This window comes from Tiliqua scincoides, chromosome 3 (assembly GCF_035046505.1).
Source record: "Tiliqua scincoides isolate rTilSci1 chromosome 3, rTilSci1.hap2, whole genome shotgun sequence".
Taxonomy (NCBI): Eukaryota; Metazoa; Chordata; class Lepidosauria; order Squamata; family Scincidae; genus Tiliqua; species Tiliqua scincoides.
In genome coordinates, this window is record NC_089823.1 from 203,160,979 (window position 1) to 203,172,383 (window position 11,405).

Here is an 11,405-nt window from a genome sequence, read left to right on the forward strand (position 1 = left end):
AGTCAATTATAAGTTCTTTAGTTTTTTTGATGTTAAGTGTGAGATTATTTTCTTTGCACCACAATAACAACTCCTGTACCTCCTCCACTAACAAGCCCCACCACTGTAGTATTGTCTGCAAATTTTATAATTTCATTTGTGTTATGTGATGGGGTACAATCATATGTATACAAGGAATAGAGGAAGGGGCTCAGTACACAGCCTTGGGGAGCTCCTGTATTTAATATCAGAGTGGAAGAATGATAAGAGCCCATCCTAACTGACTGTAGCCTATTTGTCCAAAAGTCCTATATCCACAGACAAATGTCTTGCTGTATGCCCAAACTAGTCATTTTTAAAAAATGTTTTAAAGGAATTCATAGTTAACTTGAGAAGTTGGCTCAGAATCAATATCAACAATCTGAAAGACGTTTCATTCCAGGAAAAGATCCACAGGAAAAGAATGTCTGCTTTTGAGAAAGCTGCAGAGAATTAGGGCTTGATGGAAGACAAATTCATATTTATTCTAAGGACTATCCAAGGGGAGTTGGCAGAGGTGTACAACAGTATTCCTGAAGAAAGTTGTGGTCTTTATTCTAGAAATTCTTTACAGAAGGTTTCAACCAAGTCCTAATTATTTCAGGAACAATATTAAGTAACTGCATTTGTAAGGTATGGGGTCAATGGTAGAATATGAGGACAAACTTAAATTTCTTATGGAAGTGGGTAAACAGTAAGCCACCTCCCCCCACAGGAATCTGACTGCCTATTCACACATCAGCTGGGACCCTGCTTTGTGTTTCCCCTCCTTTGGAAATGTGATTAGAGGAGACATGACAGGGCCTTTTCGGAAGCCCTCAGGCTATGGAACTTCTCTCTGGAAGCCTGATTAGTCACTTCACTGGAATCTTTTGATGAAGACATCTTTGTTTACACAAGTTTATAGCAGAGTCTCTCCTCATTTCTTTTGATGCAAAGTTTGCCATTTTATTACGTATTATTTCTTTTGGGTGTTTTAAGCGATTGTTTTGATTACTTTTGTTTTAACATAATGTGTGCCATTACAAGGGCCTCTTGGGACATGGAAAGGTGGCATATAAACCCTCACATAAATAAATAAAGAGGAGATTTTTTTTAAAAATCCAGGTGCATAGGATTGCAGTCCAATATGAAAAGTTTATTAGAGTACAATCCTATGCATGTTCAATTCAGACTTTCCATTCAATTTCACTTTCAGTGGCTCCAGGGCTTTTCATTTAATGAAATGAAGAAGCTCCCCATCCCTGGAAAATGATCCACTCTTACCTCTTTATTCCTTCCATCTATCCCACCCATGTCTAGTTATCTATCTGAATCCCTTCCCCAATTTATCCTTTATCTACATCTCAGAACATGGCAGAGTGATGCTCCTAGAAATGTTTCTCAGTTGGCCTCCTGATGTGCCCATAGTTCAGGTTCTGTAAAAAAAGTTTCAAAGGCTGCACTGGAGGGGCCCAGCTGCTGATGTCACTGCTACTGCTATAAGGAAAAATGTGGCACTGCACTCCACCCTAATCCCCTTTGACAACATCCCATTTATGTATTTCAGTAGTTTTTAAGTGGACATTAAACACAACATTGTTGTGTGTGCTTTTCAGGACACATGTAATGTGCACACACAGGGGGGAGAACAATCATGGGCAGGCATCCTGAGTAGCGGCTAATGGCACAGCTGTATGGTTGGCAACCTTCAGTCTCGAAAGACTATAAGCTTACAGCACCTGGTATTCCCAGGCGGTCTCCCATCCAAGTACTAACCAGGCCTGACCCTGCTTAGCTTCCGAGATCAGACGAGACTGGGCATGTGCAGGGTAACAGTTGCTGAATAAATTGGTGGGAGTGTTATTCATGTTCTCTAGACAGGAAAATTTTATGGGTAACATTGACAATGTAATGTAAAGGAGCCCTTGAGAAAATAATTATGAGGAGGAGAAACAAGGAGATGGGAGGGAAAAGGAACTCCTTAGAAGGAGAAAGAACAAATGAAGAAAACACAGGAGGAAAATGATGTAGGGAGATTAGACAGGCTTCCCATAGGAATCCAAGAGAAGGAAGTTGAGATTTTGGAGTATAGGAAAGAATGGAGAAGACACCTAAAGTTCAAGCTGTAGTAAAGGCTGCAGGTTGATGATGGCTCTGTGTAACCTGAATCAAGGGCAACAAGCAAAGGGTAAACCTAGAAATAGACTGTGAATGCACTTCACTCTCTTACGACGGGGAGCCAGTCAACCAACCAGTCTTCACCAATGTCCCAGGCTTCTGGAAGGAGGTGACATTTAGCTCTGCATGACTTGTAGGATTGGTCAAGGGTGTTTGTTTGAGGAAGGAGGCCCAAGGTTATTCTTGGGTCTCCACTATATAGTACAAAAAAAATAAAAAATAAAACACCCCATAACACTAAAACACTATGGTAGAATGAACCATAGTAGAGGATGAAGAACAGCAGACTGAACAACCACAAGGCTCTGAAGCTCAAGGTTATTATAGACCTTCCCTCATAAAATTTTATGGGATTCTAGGTGGGGTTGACTCAATCGGGGAATCAACCCCTGTTGGGTTCTGCCTTTGTTTTCACACACATTTGAGGATGTGGTGTCTAGTCTGGCCTATTCCTAGATACAGCTTAATTATGGGGTTGGTGAGGAGTGCAGGAGTTGTGACACCTTTCCATTGCTTTACAAAGGTTTCTTTCCCACAAGCTCAGGAGTCCAAGGAGGTGTCTATGGTTATGAGACATCAAATATGCTATGTCAGCAGGATTTGGAAATGAAAGGCCTCATTTGAATATCAGAGGGGTGAAAACTCCATTTGAATTTAAGGAATAAGCAAGACTTTGAGTTAGGAGCACTCAGACAGTCCAATCCTGAGCTGCCCAGGGTGCCCAGGCTCAGCGGCACCGAGAACGGCTGCCGCCGGATCCTGCGCACCCTGGGCTACTGCGGGAGGCGCCTTGGGAGAAGGGGATTTTCATCCCCATCCCCTGGGTAAGGTAAGCAGCCCCGCAATGGGGCTACTCACTTTACCACTAGCCAAAAGGTCGGCAGTAAGGTAAAAGTGCTCATGTGGGGCGCGGAGCCCTCCACAAGCGCCTTGGATCCTGCGGAGCAGAGCTCCACAGACCCACCTCCCTCCCTCCCCCAGGCATGCCTCCAGGCCGCCCCCCTCCCCACATCACGCCTCCACGTCACGCCTCCCCCACCCTCTCTTCGCCCCTGCCAGCCTCCCCCCTCCCCAGAATGCCTCCTCCCCACCCCCACTTACCATGCCTCGGCTCAGCGGTCCAGGAGACCACCGAGCCACGGAGGCTGGGCGACTGCCCCATACTAGCCCAGCACTGGCCAGCTACTAGCTGGCTACTAGTAGCTACTAGCTACTAGTAGCCAGCACTAGCTGGCTACTGGCTGCACTAGCCCACAGTGCTCGGTGGCACAGGATTGGGCTCCAAGTTATCAATCAAGAAGAGAGGAGCGATTCCATGGGTTCATCAAAAATACAGCCTTCCTGACCTATGGATCTATGTCCTCTTGCCATCAGCCTTTAAATAACCATATTATTGGTCTGACCCTTGTTCTCCATGTAGGCACTCAGCACCAAGCACACAGGTCTAGGTGTGTTTCTTGCACACTTAGAAACAGAAGTAAATAAAATATTGACTACATAACAAAGTGCAGATTTCTTCCACTACTATATACGTAAATCTGAGTATGTTTAAATAACTGAATTCTAAAGTAATAAAACTGCAATCCACTTATGTTAGTTCTAGATTACAGGCTAGTACATGCTTTGAGGACTGAAATATGTGGTATTTGTTCTACCATGAGCTGGGGATGCTGAGCAGAAGAATATTGTGAGTCCCTCATATAAATTCAAGCACACATCTAGGAGATTATCATTCACAACCTCAAATCCCCTAGAATTTATAGACTGTGTTAATTACTACTGTGAACAGAAAATAAGCAAACTCTATTAAAATGATTGATGAATTTGTCTGGACAGCTACCAGCAATCAAGATTTTCTTCTAAAGAATTTTTAATGTGCTTTGTATAAACACTTGAAGATGTAGATGAATTAAAAAAAAATTCCATGATTTTGTTTAATGTGAAAAGTTATGTCACCAAGGGCCCAACGCTATCTAACTTTCCAGCACTGATGTAGCCCTGCCAATGTGTGCTGCATCCTGTAGTGGGAGTAGTCACAAAGGTCTCCTCAAGGTAAGGGAATGTTTGTTCCCTCATCTTGGGGCTGCACTGCAGTTGCATCACTGCCAGAAAGTTGGATAAGATTGGGCCTTAAATATTCATTCTAAGATCAAAGCAATTTGTCTTACAAGAAAAGTTAAGACACTTACAAAATCATTCATAAACAAAAGGCATGAAACTTTTAGAGTAAGCCATTTTTACCCAATGTTGCATATACACAATAGGGATCAAATGTGTACACCTGGAGGCTGGGCAAAAATGGGTTAAGGTGTCATGGAAACAGTAAACAAGCTGTAGTTATGCATCCTCTGCTCTCTTACAAACTGGCATCCATGCGCACTCTTTTTCATTTGTTTTACCCATCTCTGGATAAAAGATCAAAATTATCTTTATTTAAAACCTAATAACTTTATGAATACACAATGGATTTTCACCAAACCAGTATAGGATAAGCCCCTGGAATTTTCCTTGAATTTTTAACAAAATTTAAACCCCATGACTTCCAAATGAAGCCTACTACAAGCAGCCTTCATGTGGTGTAGACCACATGTAATCCACTGAATGTGTATCCATTCACCATGTAGATTACTCCTCACCTGTAGTTCATATTACAAAGCTATCCATCAACAGTAAGGAGGGAAATTTAAAGTTCATGTGCCAATAAAAAGTTGGCTCTGTGCCTTGTTGCCAACAATTTGGTCTCAGCCAGGAATGCAAAATGCATGGAAGTCCCCTCTAATGTCCTTAGAGAGCAACAGCCCAATCCTATGCATCTCTACTCAGAAGTAAGTACCATTAGAGTCAGTGGGGCTTACTCCCAGGAAAGTGTGGATAGGATTGGGCTGCAAGATAGCTGAATGGGTGAGCATTCAAAAATATGACACCAGCAGCAGACCAATGAAGAATTTTACAATCATTCTGAAGCACTATGCATATGATATAGATCAGAGGTTCTCAAAGTGTGGTCTATGACTCTCAGAGTGGTGACAAGCAGCTTGGAAGTTTACAAAGCTCTGAAGAACCACACTCAATGCCAGTGTCTAGGGTCAGGCTTACCAGCCTCAGGAAGCAGCCTATCTGGTGAGCCTAGGGCCAGGTGCATGCAGGCAGGGGCTGAGAAGTCTCAGCTGGACAGGGTATGGGCTATCAGTCAGTTGAGCAAAGCACAATTGCTCAGGCTGCAAGTATCTGCAGGAGTCTTCCTACCCTGTGGTAAATACCTGCAGGAGCGTTCCCATTCCTTAGAAGACAAGGTATAGGACCCAGCAGGCAACCAGGCAGGGGTGGTGGATCTAGCCAAAGCCAGGAGAATATACTAGGTAGAAGATGGGGCTATCTGAGAACTGGAGGTAGACTGAAAGAGAGGTTCCAGAGTCCTGGAAGGCTGAAGTAGGGTACAGTCAACTGATGGAAATATTTTAGGATTCATTCTCTGACGCAATGCTAAGCAGTCATAAAGCCTTTAGATTTCAAAATGGAGGCTTTTATTTACAACTATTTACATATTAGAAACAGATTTCAGATTCAGGTTGGATACAGAAGTTTTACCCCTTTGGCTGGTTCCTTTGTTTTCTCAGAGAACCACACCCAGAACTTCTCAGTTATACCTTGCAACAAACAAAGTACCCATGTGACACCCATGTGACTTCCACTTCCTTGTTGGGCATACTGGTACATGGTTCCAGCCCTAACTGGGAACTCTGTTACCCATTTATGGAGAAGTTTCTGGCCTGCAACTTTGATTACACAAGAGTCTGGAATTTTACTTCTTGGGAAATATCCTGAAGTTTGGGGGGAAGTAAACAGCTAGTGCCATTTGCCCCCAAGCTCTTATTGGCCAGCACACTTTGGGGTTTTTACTAGCTTAATTTTTCCCTGCTGCAGGTTATTTTTATTAATTCAATAAATCACGATCATCCCAAGTCTCTGTCTTGTGTCCTTCTTGAGGGATGCCTGGATAAATTGTCCTGGACAGTTCCTGCACACAAAATGGTTCCTAGAATCCTTTTTGGTTCTTCTACTTTCAATGTTTCAGATACCGCTGCCCGAACGGCTCCTCCTGACCAAGGAATTAAGTCAGATAGAGGTTAAAAGAGATGCTTCAGACCTCATTGATAAATTAAAGTTCAATAAGTCACTGGGCCCTGATGGCATCCACACTAGAGTTATTAAGGAATTGAAGAATGAAGTTGCTGATCTCATGACTAAAATATACAACTTGTCCCTCAAAACAGCCATGGTGCCAGAGGATTGGAGGATAGCAAACGTCTCGCCGATCTTTAAAAAGGGAAAGAGGGGAGACCCGGGAAACTATAGGCCAGTCAGCCTAACATCTATACCGGGTAAGATGGTGGAATGCCTCATCAAAGATAGAATCTCAAAACACATAGACGAACAGGCCTTGCTGAGGGAGAATCAGCATGGCTTCTGTAAGGGTAAGTCTTGCCTCATGAACCTTATAGAATTCTTTGAAAAGGTCAACAGGCATGTGGATGTGGGAGAACTCATGGACATTATATATCTGGAATTTCAGAAGGTGTTCGACACGGTCCCTCACCAAAGGCTACTGAAAAAACTCCACAGTCAGGGAATTAGAGGACAGGTCCTCTCCTGGATTGAGACCTGGTTGAAGACCAGGAAACAGAGAGTGGGTGTCAATGGGCAATTTTCACAGTGGAGAGAGGTGAAAAGAGGTGTGCTCCAAGGATCTGTCCTGGGACCGGTGCTCTTCAACCTCTTCATAAATGACCTGGAGACAGGGTTGAGCAGTGAAGTGGCTAAGTTTGCGGATGACAACAAACTTTTCCAAGTGGTGAAGACCAGAAGTGATTGTGAGGAACTTCAGAAGGATCTCTCCAACCTGGCAGAATGGGCAGCAAAACGGCAGATGCGTTTCAATGTCAGTAAGTGTAAAGTCATGCACACTGGGGCAAAAAATCAAAACTTCACATATAGGCTAATGGGTTCTGAGCTGTCTGTGACAGATCAGGAGAGAGAGCTTGGGGTGGTGGTGGACAGGTCGATGAAAGTGTCGACCCAATGTGCGGCGGCAGTGAAGAAGGCCAGTTCTATGCTTGGGATCGTTAGAAAAGGTATTGACAACAAAACAGCTAATATTATAATGCCATTGTACAAATCGATGGTAAGGCCACACCTGGAGTATTGTGCCCAGTTCTGGTCACCACATCTCAAAAAGGATATAGTGGAAATGGAAAAGGTACAAAAGAGGGCAACTAAGATGATTGCTGGGCTGGGGCACCTTCCTTATGAGGAAAAGCTATGGCGTTTGAGCCTCTTCAGTCTAGAAAAGAGACGCCTGAGGGGGGACATGATTGAGACATACAAAATTATGCATGGGAAGGAGAAAGTGGATCGAGAGATGCTCTTTACACTCTCACATAACACCAGAATCAGGGGACATACACTAAAATTGAGTGTTGGGAGAGATAGGACAGACAAAAGAAAATATTTCTTTACTCAGCATGTGGTTGGTCTGTGGAACTCCTTGCCACAGGATGTGGTGACGGCATCTGGCCTGGATGCCTTTAAAAGGGAATTGGACAAGTTTCTGGAGGAAAAATCCATTACGGATTACAAGCCATGACATGTATGTGCAACCTCCTGATTTTAGAAATGGGCTATGTCAGATGCAAGGGAGGGCACCAGGATGAGGTCTCTTGTTTTCAGGTGTGCTCCCTGGGGCATTTGGTGAGGCCACTGTGAGAAACAGGAAGCTGGACTAGATGGGCCTATGGCCTGATCCAGTGGGGCTGTTCTTATGTTCTTAATGTTATACTTGTGCAAATGTATTTGTCAGCACTAAAGGGGCAGCACAGTATGTTATGCTGCCTAACATATTGTGCTGTCCCCTTAGTTTTAAATTGAAACTTACTTAGAATTGAAAAAAGAAGTAAAAGGACCTTAGATTTCATGGCAGAAAACACTGTGGTTCAATTTATCCTTGGCCTCTAAATTATTATTGTTAATATATATCACCTTTTTCTCACTGACTCTCACAATGTGTGAGGGTCTTACAGACTCAGGGCAGTTCACATAGGCAGGCTATACTAAACTTCTTTTATTATTATTATTATTAAGAGTATTTCTATACCGCTTTTCAACTAAAAGTTCACAAAGTGGTTTACAGAGAAAAATCTAATAACTAAATGGCTCCCTGTACCAAAAGGGCTCACAATCTAAAAAGATGCAAAAGAATACCAGCAGACAGCCACCAGAACAGACACTGGTGGGGTAAGATGGGCCAGTTACTCTCCCCCTGCTAAAAAAAGGAGCACCCGCTTGAAAAAGTGCCTCTTACCCAATTAGCAGGGGTTAAACAAATGAGTTTTTACAATAATTCTATGGGCAACTTGTAAAGCCCTTCATTTCCAGGTGGATCCCTTCAAGATGGGATCCCTTCATTTCTTTTTGCTGGGTATGCCTAAAAAAAAAAAGTAGTGAAACCATTTGCAGTTCCATTGGTGCTGGTGCAGCTGCACTGGTGTTTGCAGCTGGTGTGGTGCAATGTGCATGGCTGGCTCCCAGTAAAGCAGAAGAGTTCTGAACTCAGTACCCTCTTCTATCTGGTCTGGAAGCTTTATGCCTAGTTCTATGCTCCTGATCCTGCCTAACAACATAAGCTAAGAGTGAGCTAAAACTGTTTCAACTGTGTTTAGCCAATATTTTTTCACTACATCTCATCTTTCTATTCATTTACTGTAATAGACCCTCTCTTTTTGTTTATGAGTCTTCAGGGGCTGTGAATGGCTATAGATTAGACCTCTCAATATCGCTGAGTAAGCTGTCCACAAGGAATTCAGTCTGAAAACAAGTATTTTGCTTTATGGTTGCAAAGGAAGCCTTCCTCCCAAAACCAGAAAGACCAAAAAAAAAAAAAATCATATAACGAGATTTCCTACCCTTAATATGCTCTGTAGGGCCTAGAAAGGCCATTTGCAGAAACAGAACTATTTAAAAAATTGATGTTAATCCAGCTCAAAGTTGGATACTCTTTTCTCTATACCAAATTCAAACAAAATCCATTTTTGTTAGCAAACCCAACATTTTTGAAATGGGTATCTTACAATGCAATTTTATGATTGTTACCCAGAAGTTTGATGATGATGATTAGCTAGATGTCCACAATATACAGACACGCCTGAATAATGATTTGATCTTATCCCTTTGGAATACCCCTGGAGTCAGTCATTGCAATGTGTATGTCAAAAACATCTCAGTAAGGCAATTAGGAATATAAACATTGGTAAACAGAAACAATGCCTTCGCTGGAAAGCTGTCTCTTTCCCTTCCAACCTAGGATGGGATGAGTCAAATGAGTGTAAAAATGACTAATTGGAGAAGATAAAAGTGGCAGGGATTTGCCAACAGTCCAGGTGACAATTTCCGTGGTAATAACTGATGGCTAATTATTTTGAGATTGCAACTGGTCACCAGGTGGTCTGTGCTGTTCAAAAGGCAGCCAGAGGAAAGAGAAATACAGCATGAGAAGGGTTTCTTCTTTAAGTTTAAAGGACTGGAAAGATTTACCAAAAGAAAATGTTTTCCATGTTGTTTGCAGGGATATGCTAGAGTCACTGTGCCCAAGTGTTGAGTCGCCATACCCTGACCCAACTTGCAAGTCATAATGGGCAGCCATCGCAACTCGGCCTGAACTACTTATAGAGTCATTTTTTATTGGAATGCGAGTCAATATAAGAAACAAGTTATGGCGCAAGTCAGACATAACTCTGCAGAAAACCTCCTACTATGTCTGAATGCTGGCTTCTGGATCACCCCACAAGGTCTTTGGCACAATGTGGAAGCGGTGAAAAAAAGTATGCGGATATGCACACACATGAAATTGAGTCACAAGCACACACAAAAAGCAAGTGATCACTCAAGAATCAGTCATGACTCTTTTCTGAGTCACTGGCCCCGAGTCATGAGTCATGGCCGAGTCAGTGACGCCGTAAACTCAAGCTGACATGAGTCGCGCATGTTTTCATGACTTGAGTCTTTAGGAGTGGAGTTCCCATCTCTGGTCGTTTGTATATAAGTTCACTTAATCTGACACTAGGACCAACATGAAAGTAATAAACAGTAACCACTATGGGAAATTTATTTTTGTACAGGAGGAAACTACTATCTTTGAATTACAGAGAAATTCACTGAAATGACCTCTGAGGTGCTTCTCTTTCCTGAGAAATTGTCTGGGATGTTCTTCCAAATGGTTAAAATTGATCATTCTGTTAATATTTAATTTAAAGTATTTTTATTCCACTTTCCCAATAAGAAAGCCCCTAAGGCAGCTTACAAAAAATGGACACAACAAAGAACATAATGACAGCAGATCCCATAAAACCAAACACAATGAAAGTCAATAACCAGAATATTATGCAAGCTCAACAGGAAGAACTAAGATTCAAAGGCATGGGCCAGCAAAGTGCCTGCACGTGCTATTGTCAACACAGAATATTTAAGTTACCTTCTCTCCAGTCTATTTTGAGCTGCCTTGGGTGCCCTTCGGGGAGAAAGGCGGAATACAAATCTAATAAATAAATAAATAAATAAATAAATAAATAAATAAAATGGACACAATCCAACAGGAAGGTCTTTACCAGTCTAGTGAAGAGAAACAGCACAAAAGCTGCTCCTGTTCTTTATTTACTCTTGTATGTTTGTCTTAGGGTGCAATCCACACCTTGATTTCAGCCAGCCCAAGTCCCTTGGACTGGCCTGGGAGGGAAGCCAGGCTGGCGCTCCCAGAAGCACCGGCCTATGGAGGCCAACGGAGGCTTATGCGCTGGCTTTCTCCCGGCTCCTTGTGTCGGCTTGGATGGCAGGTAGGTGTGGGGGAGGCGGGGAGGGAGGGAGGTGTTCCTGGGCGGAGGAAGGGAGGGAACGGGCAGGCGAGGAGAGGGAGGAAGGGCTTGGATCCGGCAATTATGCTGGATCCCAACCCCTGTTCCCGGGGAGAACGGAGCAGCTTCAAGCTGCTCTGCTCTCCTCGGACTTGCACCACCTCAGGAGGTGGCGCAAGTCCAAGGAGACCCATAGGCACCAGCAGCCCTTACCCAGTGATAAGGTGAAAAGTTTCTCCTTGCCTCTGGGTAAGCCGCTGCTGGCCACAATCCTGTGCTGGATACAGAGCAAGCCTCCTGGCTTGCCTGTTTCAGCGCAAGTTAGGA

The 11,405-nt window shown here is 43.3% G+C and overlaps 1 pseudogene; it reads right to left on the minus strand.

Annotated features, from left to right (window-relative positions):
* Positions 1 to 1,727: 1,727 nt before the first annotated feature.
* Positions 1,728 to 1,847, minus strand: LOC136646188 (5S ribosomal RNA; annotated as a pseudogene).
* Between the last annotated feature and the right edge of the window lie 9,558 nt (positions 1,848 to 11,405).